This window comes from Heloderma suspectum, chromosome 1 (assembly GCF_057233095.1).
Source record: "Heloderma suspectum isolate Gila_16-S chromosome 1, 16-S_ref, whole genome shotgun sequence".
NCBI classification, from domain to species: Eukaryota; Metazoa; Chordata; class Lepidosauria; order Squamata; family Helodermatidae; genus Heloderma; species Heloderma suspectum.
Window position 1 is genome coordinate 45,945,497 of NC_139458.1, and position 12,231 is coordinate 45,957,727.

At 46.4% G+C, this 12,231-nt stretch overlaps 1 protein-coding gene across 1 annotated transcript in view; it reads right to left on the reverse strand.

Moving 5' to 3' along the window:
- The window catches only part of NRXN3 (neurexin 3), a 1,900,058-nt gene that overhangs the window by 1,391,928 nt on the left and 495,899 nt on the right, over positions 1-12,231 (reverse strand). The window lies entirely within an intron of this gene.

A 12,231-nucleotide genomic window follows, 5' to 3' on the forward strand; every position in this document is an offset into this window, starting at 1 on the left:
TGGCTTCGGCTCCAGCGGCGGCAGCGGCTGGTCTTCCAACCGGCTGCTGCTGCCGCCGCCACCATTTGCAGTATTTCCCCCCCCCCCATTCGTGATAGGCCACGTAAAGACTTACATAGCCTATCACGTCTGGGTTAAAAAAAAAAAGCGTATGCAAATGGTGGCGGCTACGGACACTGCCATTTGCGTTCCCTATTTTTGGTTGTCTTAGTCTACGTAAATATTTATGTAGACTAAGACAGCGAAACTATGGGAGAACGCAAATAGCGTAGTGGACCCTATTTGTGTTCCCCCTTATTTTCGCCATCTTAGTCTACGTAAATATTTACGTAGACTAAGACAACCAAAAATAGGGAACGCAAATGGTGGCGGCCGTAGCCGCCACCATTTGTGTAAGCTTTTTTTTTTTAACCCAGACATGATAGGCTACGTAAGTCTTTACATAGCCTATCACGGCTGAATACAGGGATGCAAACGGCGGCAGCTACGGCCATTTGCATCCCTGCTAGCCACCGGCCGGTGGCTCTGCGGAATACCCATCGAGGATTCCGGGGGGAGGGACGGAGTGCCTCCCCCCCCCAAGTAGAACCCGGCAGAGCCAGGTAAGGGGGGTTTCGTACATCCCTAGAGCCATCGAGTCCTTTGTACTCTTTGTTCAGAATACTCTAACTGGCTTTGAGTCCAGGCACCAGTTGGGTTTTCTTTTTTGCTTGGGCATCCCTCACACTTGTAAGTTTAGCTCAGTTCTAAAATTAACCCAGGGTGCACTTGGTCTCCAAGGCTGCTCCTCATGGGGATATACGACAGTCACTTACCTTTTACGAAATTTGATTCGCGGTGGGGGGGAGGCGCTCCGTCCCTCCTCCCAAAATTCTGGCTGGGGGGGAGGTGCCCCGTCCCTCCCCCCCAAAATTCTGGCCAGGGAGGGAGGCGCCCCGTCCCTCCCCCCCGAATTCTGGCCGGGGGGGAGGCGCCCCGTCCCTCCCGCCGCGAATCCTGGCCGGCCGGGTCTGCAAATGGCGGCGGCCGTAGCCGCCGCCATTTGCGTCCCTGCAGTCAGCCATGATAGGCTACGTAAATTTTTACGTAGCCTATCATGGCTGAGTAAAAAAAAAAACAACAACGTGCGTACGCAAATGGCAGCGCCCATGGGCACCGCCATTTGCGTTCCTTATTTTGGCACGTGTAGTCTACGTAAACATTTACGTAGACTACAGCGAAAATAAGGGGAACGCAAATAGCGTAGACGCTACGCTATTTGTGTTCCCCTTATTTTCGCCGTAGTCTACATAAATGTTTATGTAGACTAGACGTGCCAAAATAAGGAATGCAAATGGCGGTGCCCATGGGCGCCGCCATTTGCGTACGCACAGTTTTTTGTTTTTTGTTTTACTCAGCCGTGATAGGCTACATAAACATTTACGTAGCATATCACGGTATTTTTTAAAAATCTAGCCGTGATAGGCTATGTAAATCTTTACGTAGCCTATCACTTTTTTTTTTTTTTACTGGAAATGGCGGCAGCGGCAGCTGGTCAGAAGACCAGCCGCCGCAGCAGCCGCCACCGAACCGCCGCCGAACCGCCGCCGAACTGCTATCGGAGCCGCCGCCGCCGCCAGGGAGATTCGCCCAAGGTAAGTCCCATCCCGGGGGGGGCAGACCGTTTCACCACCTATTTCGGGGGGCCGAATGCGCTGGCATTTGGCCTCCCCGAGATTTGTGGCAAAATTCTCTGACATCCCTACATCCTTTGCTCCACTCTAGTGCCTCTCCTTTGTTGCCAGGGCCAGAGTTCCCTATTCTTTTTTCCTGAATTGCTTCATTGTCTTGTTTCCCTAGAGAGATCCTTTTGTCTTGTATATCCAGAGAGAAAGCTTTGCCCCCCTGGTAAAGCACCCATTGAGTCCAAAACTGGATTGCATATATAAGGCAACACAGCCTGTGAAACTTCAGTTTTTGGTGCCTTGCAAGGGACTGCGGTCTGTGTATGAGTTGTTGGATTTGAGTCCAACGGTAGTGGGTCTAGCAGGGAATCTAGAGCACTGGAAAGCCACTACTGTCATGAGCCAAGTGCAACTATTTTAGCCGCCATTTAGAACCTAGCTGGGAATTCTTAGCTAGTACCTTGCTTAAAATGGAAGGCTGTTTTTGACAGTCACGACAATGAACCTGAAATGAGGCAGGCCATTTCAACCCAGCCCTAGCTGAACTGGATTTCTCTTAAACCTGGGAATCAGTTGTAACTAGGCCATGGATTCCCATCAGCCAACATAATGAATATCCAATGTAGGGATGGGTGAACAAGCCATGTTCGCCATCGCCAGGTTTCCCTGAACATTGTCTCGGCGCTTGTCTCATGCCTGAATCCCATTCACGTGTGTAATCGCTGCTTGCTTTGCATGAATGGTAAAATTGTGCAAATCAAGCAGTGATTAATTGGGAGATTTGCACAAATCTCCCCAAATTTGCACAGATTTCTCCACATTTGCAATTTTTTCCCAGTTTGGACAAATTTCATCCATAGGCTAAACCGATGCTGATTCAGTTTATAGAAGAAAATTTGTACAAATTGGGAAATTTGTGCAAATCGAACTGGGAACCTGGAACAAGATGAAAGTGAGCACAATGTTTGACAATTTGCGAATACTTTCAGCAGGGCATGCTCGCATGTTTTGCGAGTAAAATGAAATTCTTATACATCCCTAATCCAATGCCTTGATTCAGTACATAAGAAACTGCATGCTTCCTTCAACCCTGAATTTGGCATCACCTATATACTAGTCTGCCACGCATCACCATTTTACTGCACAGTCAGTAGACATGAAATGGAAAATCCATAGGCTTCGATCAGCCTTTCCTAACCTGGTGTCCTATAAATGTTTTGAATTTCAAATCCCATCATCCTTGACCATCAGGCTTGCTGACTGGAGCTGATAGGAGCTGTAGTGCAAAGCATCTGGAGGGCAACAGACATGGAAAGTCTGGCCTAAGCCTATAGATTTCCCAGTCAATATAAAGCATAGATTCCCACCACTTGCTAGCACTTTCAGATGTCACTTTTCTTCTGTCTGTCATTTGCAGTCTTTTGCTCAGCACAAAGGTCCTCTATAAGAGAAGGCTGGAGCAGAATAATCCAAAGAAGAGCCTGGAGCCCCACCAAAATGAGTGGCACTTTTTAGCATTTCCAGCACGGACCCATAATGTCACAAAGCTAATCTGAAGACAAGGCACACTCTTGCCTCAATCTGTGCAATGCTTGGATTGTGTTTTGAGGAATGCCTGCAGATGATGAGAAGGTGGTTTTGCATTGGAGCAGAAAAGCATATCATTTCCATAAGCCAGATCTTTCTATCTGCATAGCACCCTCATTAGCTCAGCCAGCACAGCAACTGTGTTCACCTAATGCTGCAGCAGCCATCAGGCTCTTTAGCAGATGAGAAGCCAAAAGACATAGAAATTGCTAATTACTCCCTCAAACTATGTAGAACTTTGAATGCCTCTGTAATCCCATCTGTCCTTATACCCGCCTTGTTCTCTCACCCCGTCACCCTGTCTGCTCTCGTTTCCCTTAACTAAATTGACACAACTTTGCATGCTGATAAATTCTTACTGCTTGTGCATTAGGGCACCTTTAATGTTTCTTTTTACAAAGTGGCTGTGGAACCACAGTTTTCCAGCAAAACAGGCAAGCGTTCTCACACCCACACATGTCCAAACGCCCAACGCTGTTGCTCCAAAAACAGAAATTCTCCAACAGACCTTGATCATGAGTATCTCTTTGCTGGGAAATTGTGACCCCCATTCCTTGTTGTGGGCACACAGGGCCCTTTGGATATATGCATCAAGGAATGTAGATGCTTCATAAGGCAATGTTTCCTTTATGAAGTAATCACTCAACTTAGGCCTAGTTCTCACTGAGGATTAGACAAATTTATGAAGATTAAGTTCATGGATAATATAAGTAACTAATTAGCCATGAGACCTAAATGGAACCTTGTGTATGGAGACAGTGTATCTCTCTGAATTCCATAAGAACATAGGAAGAGCCTTGCTGGATCAGACCAAGGGTCCATCTAGTCCAGCATTCTGTTCACACAGTAGCCAACAAGCTGCCTATGGGAAACCAACAAGCAACAGGACAACAGCACCCTCCCACCCAAGTTCCCCAGCAACTGGTGTACATAGGCTTACTGCCTCTGATACTGGAGGTAGCACATAGCCATCAGGACTAGTAGCCATTGATAGCCTTCTCCTCCAGGAATTTCTCTAACCCCCTTTTAAAGCCATCCAAATTGGTGGCCATCACCACATCTTGTGGAAGTGAATTCTATAGTTTAACTATGTGCTGTGTAAAGAAGTACTTTGTTTTATCTGTCCTGAATCTCCCTCCAATCAGCTTCATGGGATGACCCTGGGGTTTAGTATTATGAGAGACTGAAAAAAATGTCATCCAGATGCTGGAAGTATGCCATAAGTTTGGCCATCACCATTGTTGCCTGCTTGGCATGCTTCTAGGGGCATATATCCCTTCTGGCAGGGATGGGGGACCTTTGGCCCTCCAGATGTGGCTAGATTCTCAACAGGCATCAGCCCCAGCCAGCATGGGATTAGGGATGGGTGAATCTGTCAGTTTTCCTTTCTCCTGCATTCAAATTGTTTAAATCTCAAGTTCCTGCTCTCCTGAATGTGAAGAACTTTTCAAATGAACTGCAACAAAATCCTCAACCATCTACACCAGTGAAATTCAGTAGGTTCATTCAGCTACTCCCAGAATGGAGGGGACCATGATGTCCCTGCCTGCCATGTAGTTGTTAGAGAGGAGGAGCAAAATATTCAAAGCCCTGGGCTTGGATGGATGAATCTGTCAGTTTCACTTCCTCCCAATTTTTTTTTTCAATCTGAAGTTTTTCCCCATCCCATTTATGAAGAAATTTGTGAATGTTGGTAAGTTCTTATTATAAAAATGAACCAAACAAAATCACCCCCCCCCCAATCACTCTCTTCCCCATGCCCTCTGTTAGTGATGACAAATACTTTTCTCAAGCTTTTCTACACTCTGAGGTCTGGTTGAGATGACATCTCAACCAGATACTTGTGCAAGTAACTGCTCATACTTGTGATTTACTCAACTGAGCAATGTACCATTACCAGATGTGGTATTTCCAATAAAGGAAGAAGAGCCAGAATCTCACACCGATACCTTCATTTGATGTTGCACTAATCACCTGAGCAGACTGATTGCGCAGACAGTTATTTACATGAGCCAGCTGGCTAAGTGTCAGCTGGCACAGGGAGTCATTGGCCAGTAGCCCAGGTTCAGGGAAGGAAAGAAATGAAGGGAGATCAGGAACCAGCTTTCTAAATAAGCACTTGGAAGAGTTGTCTGTCTCCTTTAACCTTCTGTTAGGTCTTAGCTGGAGGAAAGGCGGTGCAAAACAAAGTCCTTCCAAGCCCAAAGTACCACAGATACAAGGGCTGCTTGAGGAATTCAGTCTTTGTAAATTCCAATATGGACTGAACTGATACACATCTCCTGGACTAAAGTGTAGATTAGCATTGCTTATCCGTCAGCTTTTTCACTTCCCAAATGTTTCAACATAGTTCTCCGTTCAAAAGAATATATCAAAATATGCGTTTAGAAATGCATATTTTGAAGTGTTTTAAAATATTATTTAAGTAAGTATGCTCATGCACATTTTTGTGCTGTTGTTTTTTTAATGACAGATTAATGTAGAAATGGGGTGAAACGAATTATGGGTGGACACTTTTGAAAGTCACTGAGACCAAAAGTAGGCAAATCTGCTCATCCCTACTTGACATAATGCTGTGATGATGAATATATAGCCCGGTCTAGAGGGAAAAGCTGCTTGGAGATCACTTTTGTGATTTTGTTACTGTGATAGCATGGTGGGGAATATGGTAGAAACATCTACCAGGCAGACAAAAGTATTCTATCTTGAAAAGTGTTGTCCGTCATGGGAAAATCTGGCCCGTTTGGGGCCCAACAGATCCCTGCAGTGGAGCAGGCTCAGTTTGCATTTGTGAGCTGAGTGGTGCATCAGTTCCTGAAACTCAGGAACTTTGCTGAGTTTTTTGTTAAATGTGTGAGTAGTGATTTGCACAAAATCGTGGCTGTAAATATTTACAGACATTACAATTTTGTGTCATTTACACCTGCAATTTTGTGCAAATTGTGCTATTTGTGGATTTTTGTGCAAATCACAATTTCCATAAATATTTTACAACTGCGATTTGCATAAATTAAAAAGAAAAAGAAAAACTGTGAGCTGGTCCAACTTCTTGCGCGATGAGTAGGGCTAGCTTGCGGATGAGCGAGATGGAGTCTGGGGGGGCTGAGCTGGCGAAAACTCACTGAGTTCTTCCCCCCAAATGGATTCCTCTGACATCCCCACTCTTGAATAGGCCGACATCTTCATTATATGGAAAGCTCCCTGTAAAGCACTGAGCCCGTCTCTTCATATTCCTTTTGCTTTTGTATGAGTGCAGTCATTTCCTCAGAAGTGCATTCAATTTACAAGAGTTAGGGCATTCTGTGTTTCATTTTACTTTGCTTTTTCCTCATGTGCCACTGCATTACATTTGTAACTCTGAACATCTGCTTTTACCACAGATCACGCTTGAAATGTCATGCACCTGCATGGGTCAGAGTATATGAAAAGGAACTGTTTAGTCCTCAGCTTCCTTTTTAAGTCAAAGGATCAATGGGTCCATCCAATAGATAGCAAAATAAATATGCCCCTTGCCCCCACCCCCACCCCGCAAATTGCAAACAAGTTGGAAATGGGCTTGCCTGGAAACACATTTTATTTTTTGGACTAGGGAGAGTATAGTTGCTATGTTGATCCCAGGGAGTGAGATAAACAAATCAACAAGAGCCCCGTCCAGGTGTTTGCTTAAACACACAAGGGCTTAAAGTAAGTAGAGGACCATGGCCGTACATGCTGGCCCTGCCCCCTATGTCTGATAAAGCAGGGTCCATGATCACACAGAGAGTTCTACTCATGTTCAAGTGAATGCAAGCAGAGCCTCTTTTCAGACCTTGCTGATTCAACACAGCAATGTCTGCACTGAAGTGGGTGGGGCTGGCATGCCCAGAGATGCAGGGGACGTGCACAGCCCCAAGACCTCTACTCACTTTAAGGCCTCAAATGTTCAGGCAAATGCCTGAACAGGGCTAAAGTGGTACTGCTCATTGGAATAAGTCCTGCTTATTGCAGCTAGGAAACTTGACATTTCGCATGTATTCAGCAACGGAAGCTGACCCAGTTAAAGACAGTCAGCTTACAAACTTTACACGAGAACATAACAGTGCAATTCTATACCTGTCTACTCAGAAGTATGATCCATTGAGTTCAATAGGACATACTCCCCAGTAAGTACATATAGGATTGCAACCTAAGAATTGCCTATCTGGATCTGACAAAGGTGCAGCATTCTGTTTCCATATAGCCCTCCAGATGTTGTTGGACCGCAAGTCCCATCATCCCATGAAGGGATGGGTAAGGATTTCATCTCAGTTTGAAATTCCCTCTTCAAAATGCTATTCTCCTTTGTGCTTGTAGGACAGATGAGTTTGGAAAAATGCCAACAGGCCACACAGAGGCAAATTGGGCAGACTGTATCACTACCACAGCAAAACAAGGGCTGAGGTGATCTGCCCCTTGCCAGGGCTGGCCCTCTACCATCAGGCAGAATGAGGCAGCTGTGATTTGGGGTGTCATAGAAGGGAAGGAAATGGTGAATTATTTAATGTATTATTGTTGTATTTTTATCTCAAGTACCAAAATAACTTGGTGGCCTTGGGGACTATGCACCTTGATTTCGGGGATGGGGATGAGGATGGTGCCTAGGGATGCATGGGCATCTGACTAACCAGCTGAATCCCCCCACTGTCTGCAGCACCAAGCCTGGCTTGACAAAACCCCAGCCCCCACCCTGCACGCAAGGCCAGGACTTACTGCAGCCATCCGGTGTCCCTGCGAGTGTCCATTTTTGCACAAGATGGAGCTCTGTATTTTTGTTTGCACAGTAGATCTACACAATGGTGGCCATAAAGCTTCATTTCAGCCATAGAATTGAACCTTTATGGCTGCCATTGTGTAGATCTACTGTGCAAACAGTAGATCTAAGAAAATACAGAGCCCCATCTTGCGCAAAATGGCAGCTCATAGAAAAAATGAGAGCTGCCAAGAGCCCCCCAGATGGCCCAGTGGCTCGCCCTGCACTGCTCACCAGGCCGGGGAAACAGCAGGGGTTCAGTGAGCAGCATGCGAGGAGGGCAGGAGAGCTTCCGTCCATCCCTAATGGTGCCATTCACTCCTCCGGCCTAGGAAGCAATTTCTCTTGGGCCAGCCCTGCACTTGTCGCAGTAGTTCCTTCTCCATTCTCCCGCATGAGCCAGGAGTGCCCTGGCACCATCTTGGATCAGGAGGACTAGGAAAGTCCTCCTGGGCCAGACTAACTCTCAGAATCACACACAACATCCTGAGCTAAAGGCAAAATGCAACTCTAGCATCCTTATTCACTGACAGGCAAGGCAAGGAGGCCCTGCAAGTGGTTCATAGCTGAAGCCTAAACTGAAGCTTTTCTAGGGATGTCAGAGAAATCTGCTGTGGATTCAAATGAGGCCAGGTTCTCTGGAATCCAGCCTCAAGCATCTGCAGTGGGTTGGGACCACTTACCTCTGCTCCAGGAGGACCAGAGGCGGAACGGCACTTGGTTGCTTCTTGCCAGCCAGAGCCGTTCACCTCCTCCCTGTCCATACCGATTGCCATGTCTTTTCTTAAAAAAAAAAAAATGGTGATCGGCAGGATGTGTCCCTAGACGTAGACGCAAATAGAGTCGTGAATCTTGCGTCTAAGTCTATGTGTCCATAGGCTTATACGCAAGATTCACGGCTCTATTTGCATCTAAGTCTATGGGCACATCCTGCCGATCGCCTTTTTTTTTTTTTTTTTTTTTAAAGAAAAGACATGGCAATCAGTAGGGACAGGGAGGAGGCGAACAGCTCTGGCTGGCAGGAGAAAAGGTAAGCGGCCCCCAACCCGGTTCCTCCCCTCCCCAGAATCCTCATGGAGCAGAGCCGCTCCATAGGATTCTGGGGGGGGAGGAATGGATCGCCTCCCCCCCCCACGGATTCCCCACCAAAACAGACGGTGGGGAATCCGTACACCCCTAAGCTTTTCAGCTAGCTTCCAAGCCTAGCTCTAATCCTAGTGTTACCAAGAAATTTGCCTCAGACAAAAATAAATAGGAGAATTCCATTTTCTTTACTAAAATGACCTTGTGCCATTGGTTTGGGATTTGTTTTGTTTTTAAAACACTCAGTTCAGTCTGAGCACGGCATAAGGCACAATACAGGGATGACAATTAATGGGACCGTCTGGAACTTGAACAGGGTATAGATCAAATGTCTTACATTTGCTAAGCTCCTTCTCATTTAACCAAGAATGGATGTATGTCTCAACTGCTGGCACCAGCAATAATTGTGCCTCTTATATCCCCAATCAGACACCTTTAAGTGACCAGTAAGAAGGGACAATGAGAAAACAGTGGTGTGACACCCACTGTACCCAAGAAGGCTCTTCCTAGCTTTTACAGGTTTGCCCTTGGCACTGGTCAATCCTCCTTGATTAATTTGGCCCAGATACTCAAACAGAGATCTGCATCACCACAAGAACAGTAGACAGAAAGGTACAAAGTATGCTGTTCTTTATTTCATGTGCATGTACCAAAACAAGCTCAGCATGTCTCTGCAAATGCCATCATGGAATTGTCTAGGGTGTACATCGGTATATCCAATTCCCATAGTCCTTTACCTGGGGATGGGCGGATTCCCTACCTGTTGCTCCGATGGGGAATCCACCCTTCAGGGGAGGTGATCTGTCCCTCCCCCCAGAATTCTCTTCAGCCAGCTCCGCTCCGTGCCGATTCCTATAGGCTAGCCTATCGCGTGAAAAACCTCAGACGCAAATGGCATAGCAGACGCCATTTGCAGACGTAAAGCCCTTAGTTTAAACTAAATGCAGCCATTTTTGGCTACATTTAGCTTAACCTAAGAGCTTTACGGCCGCAAATGGCGTAGTGGATGCCATTTGCATCTGGAGTCAGCCTTACAGAGTCAGAAATACAGCACAGAAATGGCGGCCGTATCACTGGCGCTGCGGAGCTGGCCGGTGGCTTCGCAGAGTCGCCATGAGGAAGATCCGGCTCTGCACAAGTCCGGAGGGAAGCAGACATGAGTAGTGACGTTCCACCACGGACTCTCTGTGGTCTGTGGCGGAATTCTCTGCCATCCCTACCTTTACCTTCATGGGAAGCATCACAAGAACCTGACACATGTATGTATGCCGTGGGTCAAACACATGCCATCGGGGGTGCGAAACTTCAGGCCTGCAGACCAAATCTGCCCTTCCTGTGGTCACAGACTAGCCCTCCAAAGTTCACCAGATGGCCTTGACTCTTTCTGTTGGCTCCACCCCTTTTCTACCAACCACTGATCATTTGGTAGTTTCCTGGCTTCTGTGCAGCTTTTTCCCCATTCTAAAAGGTAGAAATGCACTAAGTCCGAAGGTTTATTGACTGTCAGTCAAAGATTTAAGCTAAAATATGCTGATAGTTATGGTATCTTGGCCCTCCCCTTTTGCTTTTGGCTCCACCCACCACTGGAATGTGGCCCCAAGGACTTCTCCAAAATAGAATTTGGCCTTCTGGCTAAGAGGTTCAACACCCCTGCCATACGTACAGTGGGTGGTAGGGCCCCACCACGTGTAACTTTAACACTGTGTGAACTGACCCTTAATGTTACCTAAGGGTGAATCATAGAATAGTAGGGTTGTAAGGGGCCTATAAGACCATCAAGTCCAACCCCCTGCTCAATGCAGGAATTCAGCTCAGAGCATCCCTGAGAGATGGCTGTCCAGCCTCATCTTGAATGCCTCCAGTGTGGGAGAGCCCACCACCTCCCTAGGTCATTGGTTCCATTGTCATATTGCTCTAACAGTCAGGAAGTTTCTCCTGATGTTCAGCCAGAATCTGGCTTCCTGTAACTTGAGCCCATTATTCCATGCCCTGTATTCTGGGATGACTGAGAAGAGATCCTGGCCTTCCTCTCTGTGACAGCCTTTCAAGTACTTGAAGAGCACTATCACATCTCCACTCAGCCTTCTCTTCTCAAGGCTAAACATGCCCAGTTCTTTCAGCCTCTCTTCATAGGGCTTTGTTTCCACTCCCCTGATCATCTTTGTTGCCCTCCTCTGGACCCTCTCCAGTTTGTCTGCATCCTTCTTAAAGTGCAGCGCCGAGAACTGGACACAGTACTCCAGATGAGGCCTAACCAGTGCTGAGTAGAGGAGAACTAGTACTTTACATGATTTGGAAGCTATGCTTCTATTAATGCAGCCCAAAAGAGCACGGGCCTTTTTTGCAGCCACATCACATGTTGGCTCATATTCAGCTTGTGATCTACAACAAATTCCAAGATCCTTCTCGCTTGTAGTGTTGTTGAGCCAAGTATCCCCCCCATCTTGCAACTGTGCATTTGGTTTCTTTTTCCTAGGTGCAGAACTTGGCATTTCTCCCTATTAAATGTCATTCTGTTGTTTTCTGCCCAGTCTATCAAGATCACTTAGAATTTTGTTTCTATATTCCAAAATATTAGCTATCCTGCCCAATTTTGTGTCATCTGCAAATTTTATCAGCATTTCCTGCACCTCCTCCTCCAAGTCATTAATAAAAATGTTGAAGAGCACTGGGCCTAGGACTGAGCCCTGCGGTACCCCGCTTGTTACCTCCCCCAATTTGAGAAGATCCCATTGATAAGCACTCTTTGAGTCCAATTCTGTAGCCAACTGTGGATCCACCTGAGAGTTGTTTCATCTAGCACACTTTGAGCTAGTTTGCTAATCAGGATATCATAGGGCACTTCGCCAAAAGCTTTGCTAAAGTTGAGGTATATTATGTCTACAGCATTTCCACAGTCCACAAGTGAGGTTATCTGCTCAAAAAATGAGGATGTTGGAGAAATCCACAATGGATTCAAATGAGTTCAGATTTCTATGAATCTGACCTGCAGATTCTGCAATGGACCAGCTTTTTCTGAGTCACTTGGATTCTGCAGACTGGTTTTTCAGTTGGGGGGACGGGATTTGCGCTAATGTGTATTAGCCCTAATGCACACTTACGCTAATGCAGTAATGCAAATTAGCACTA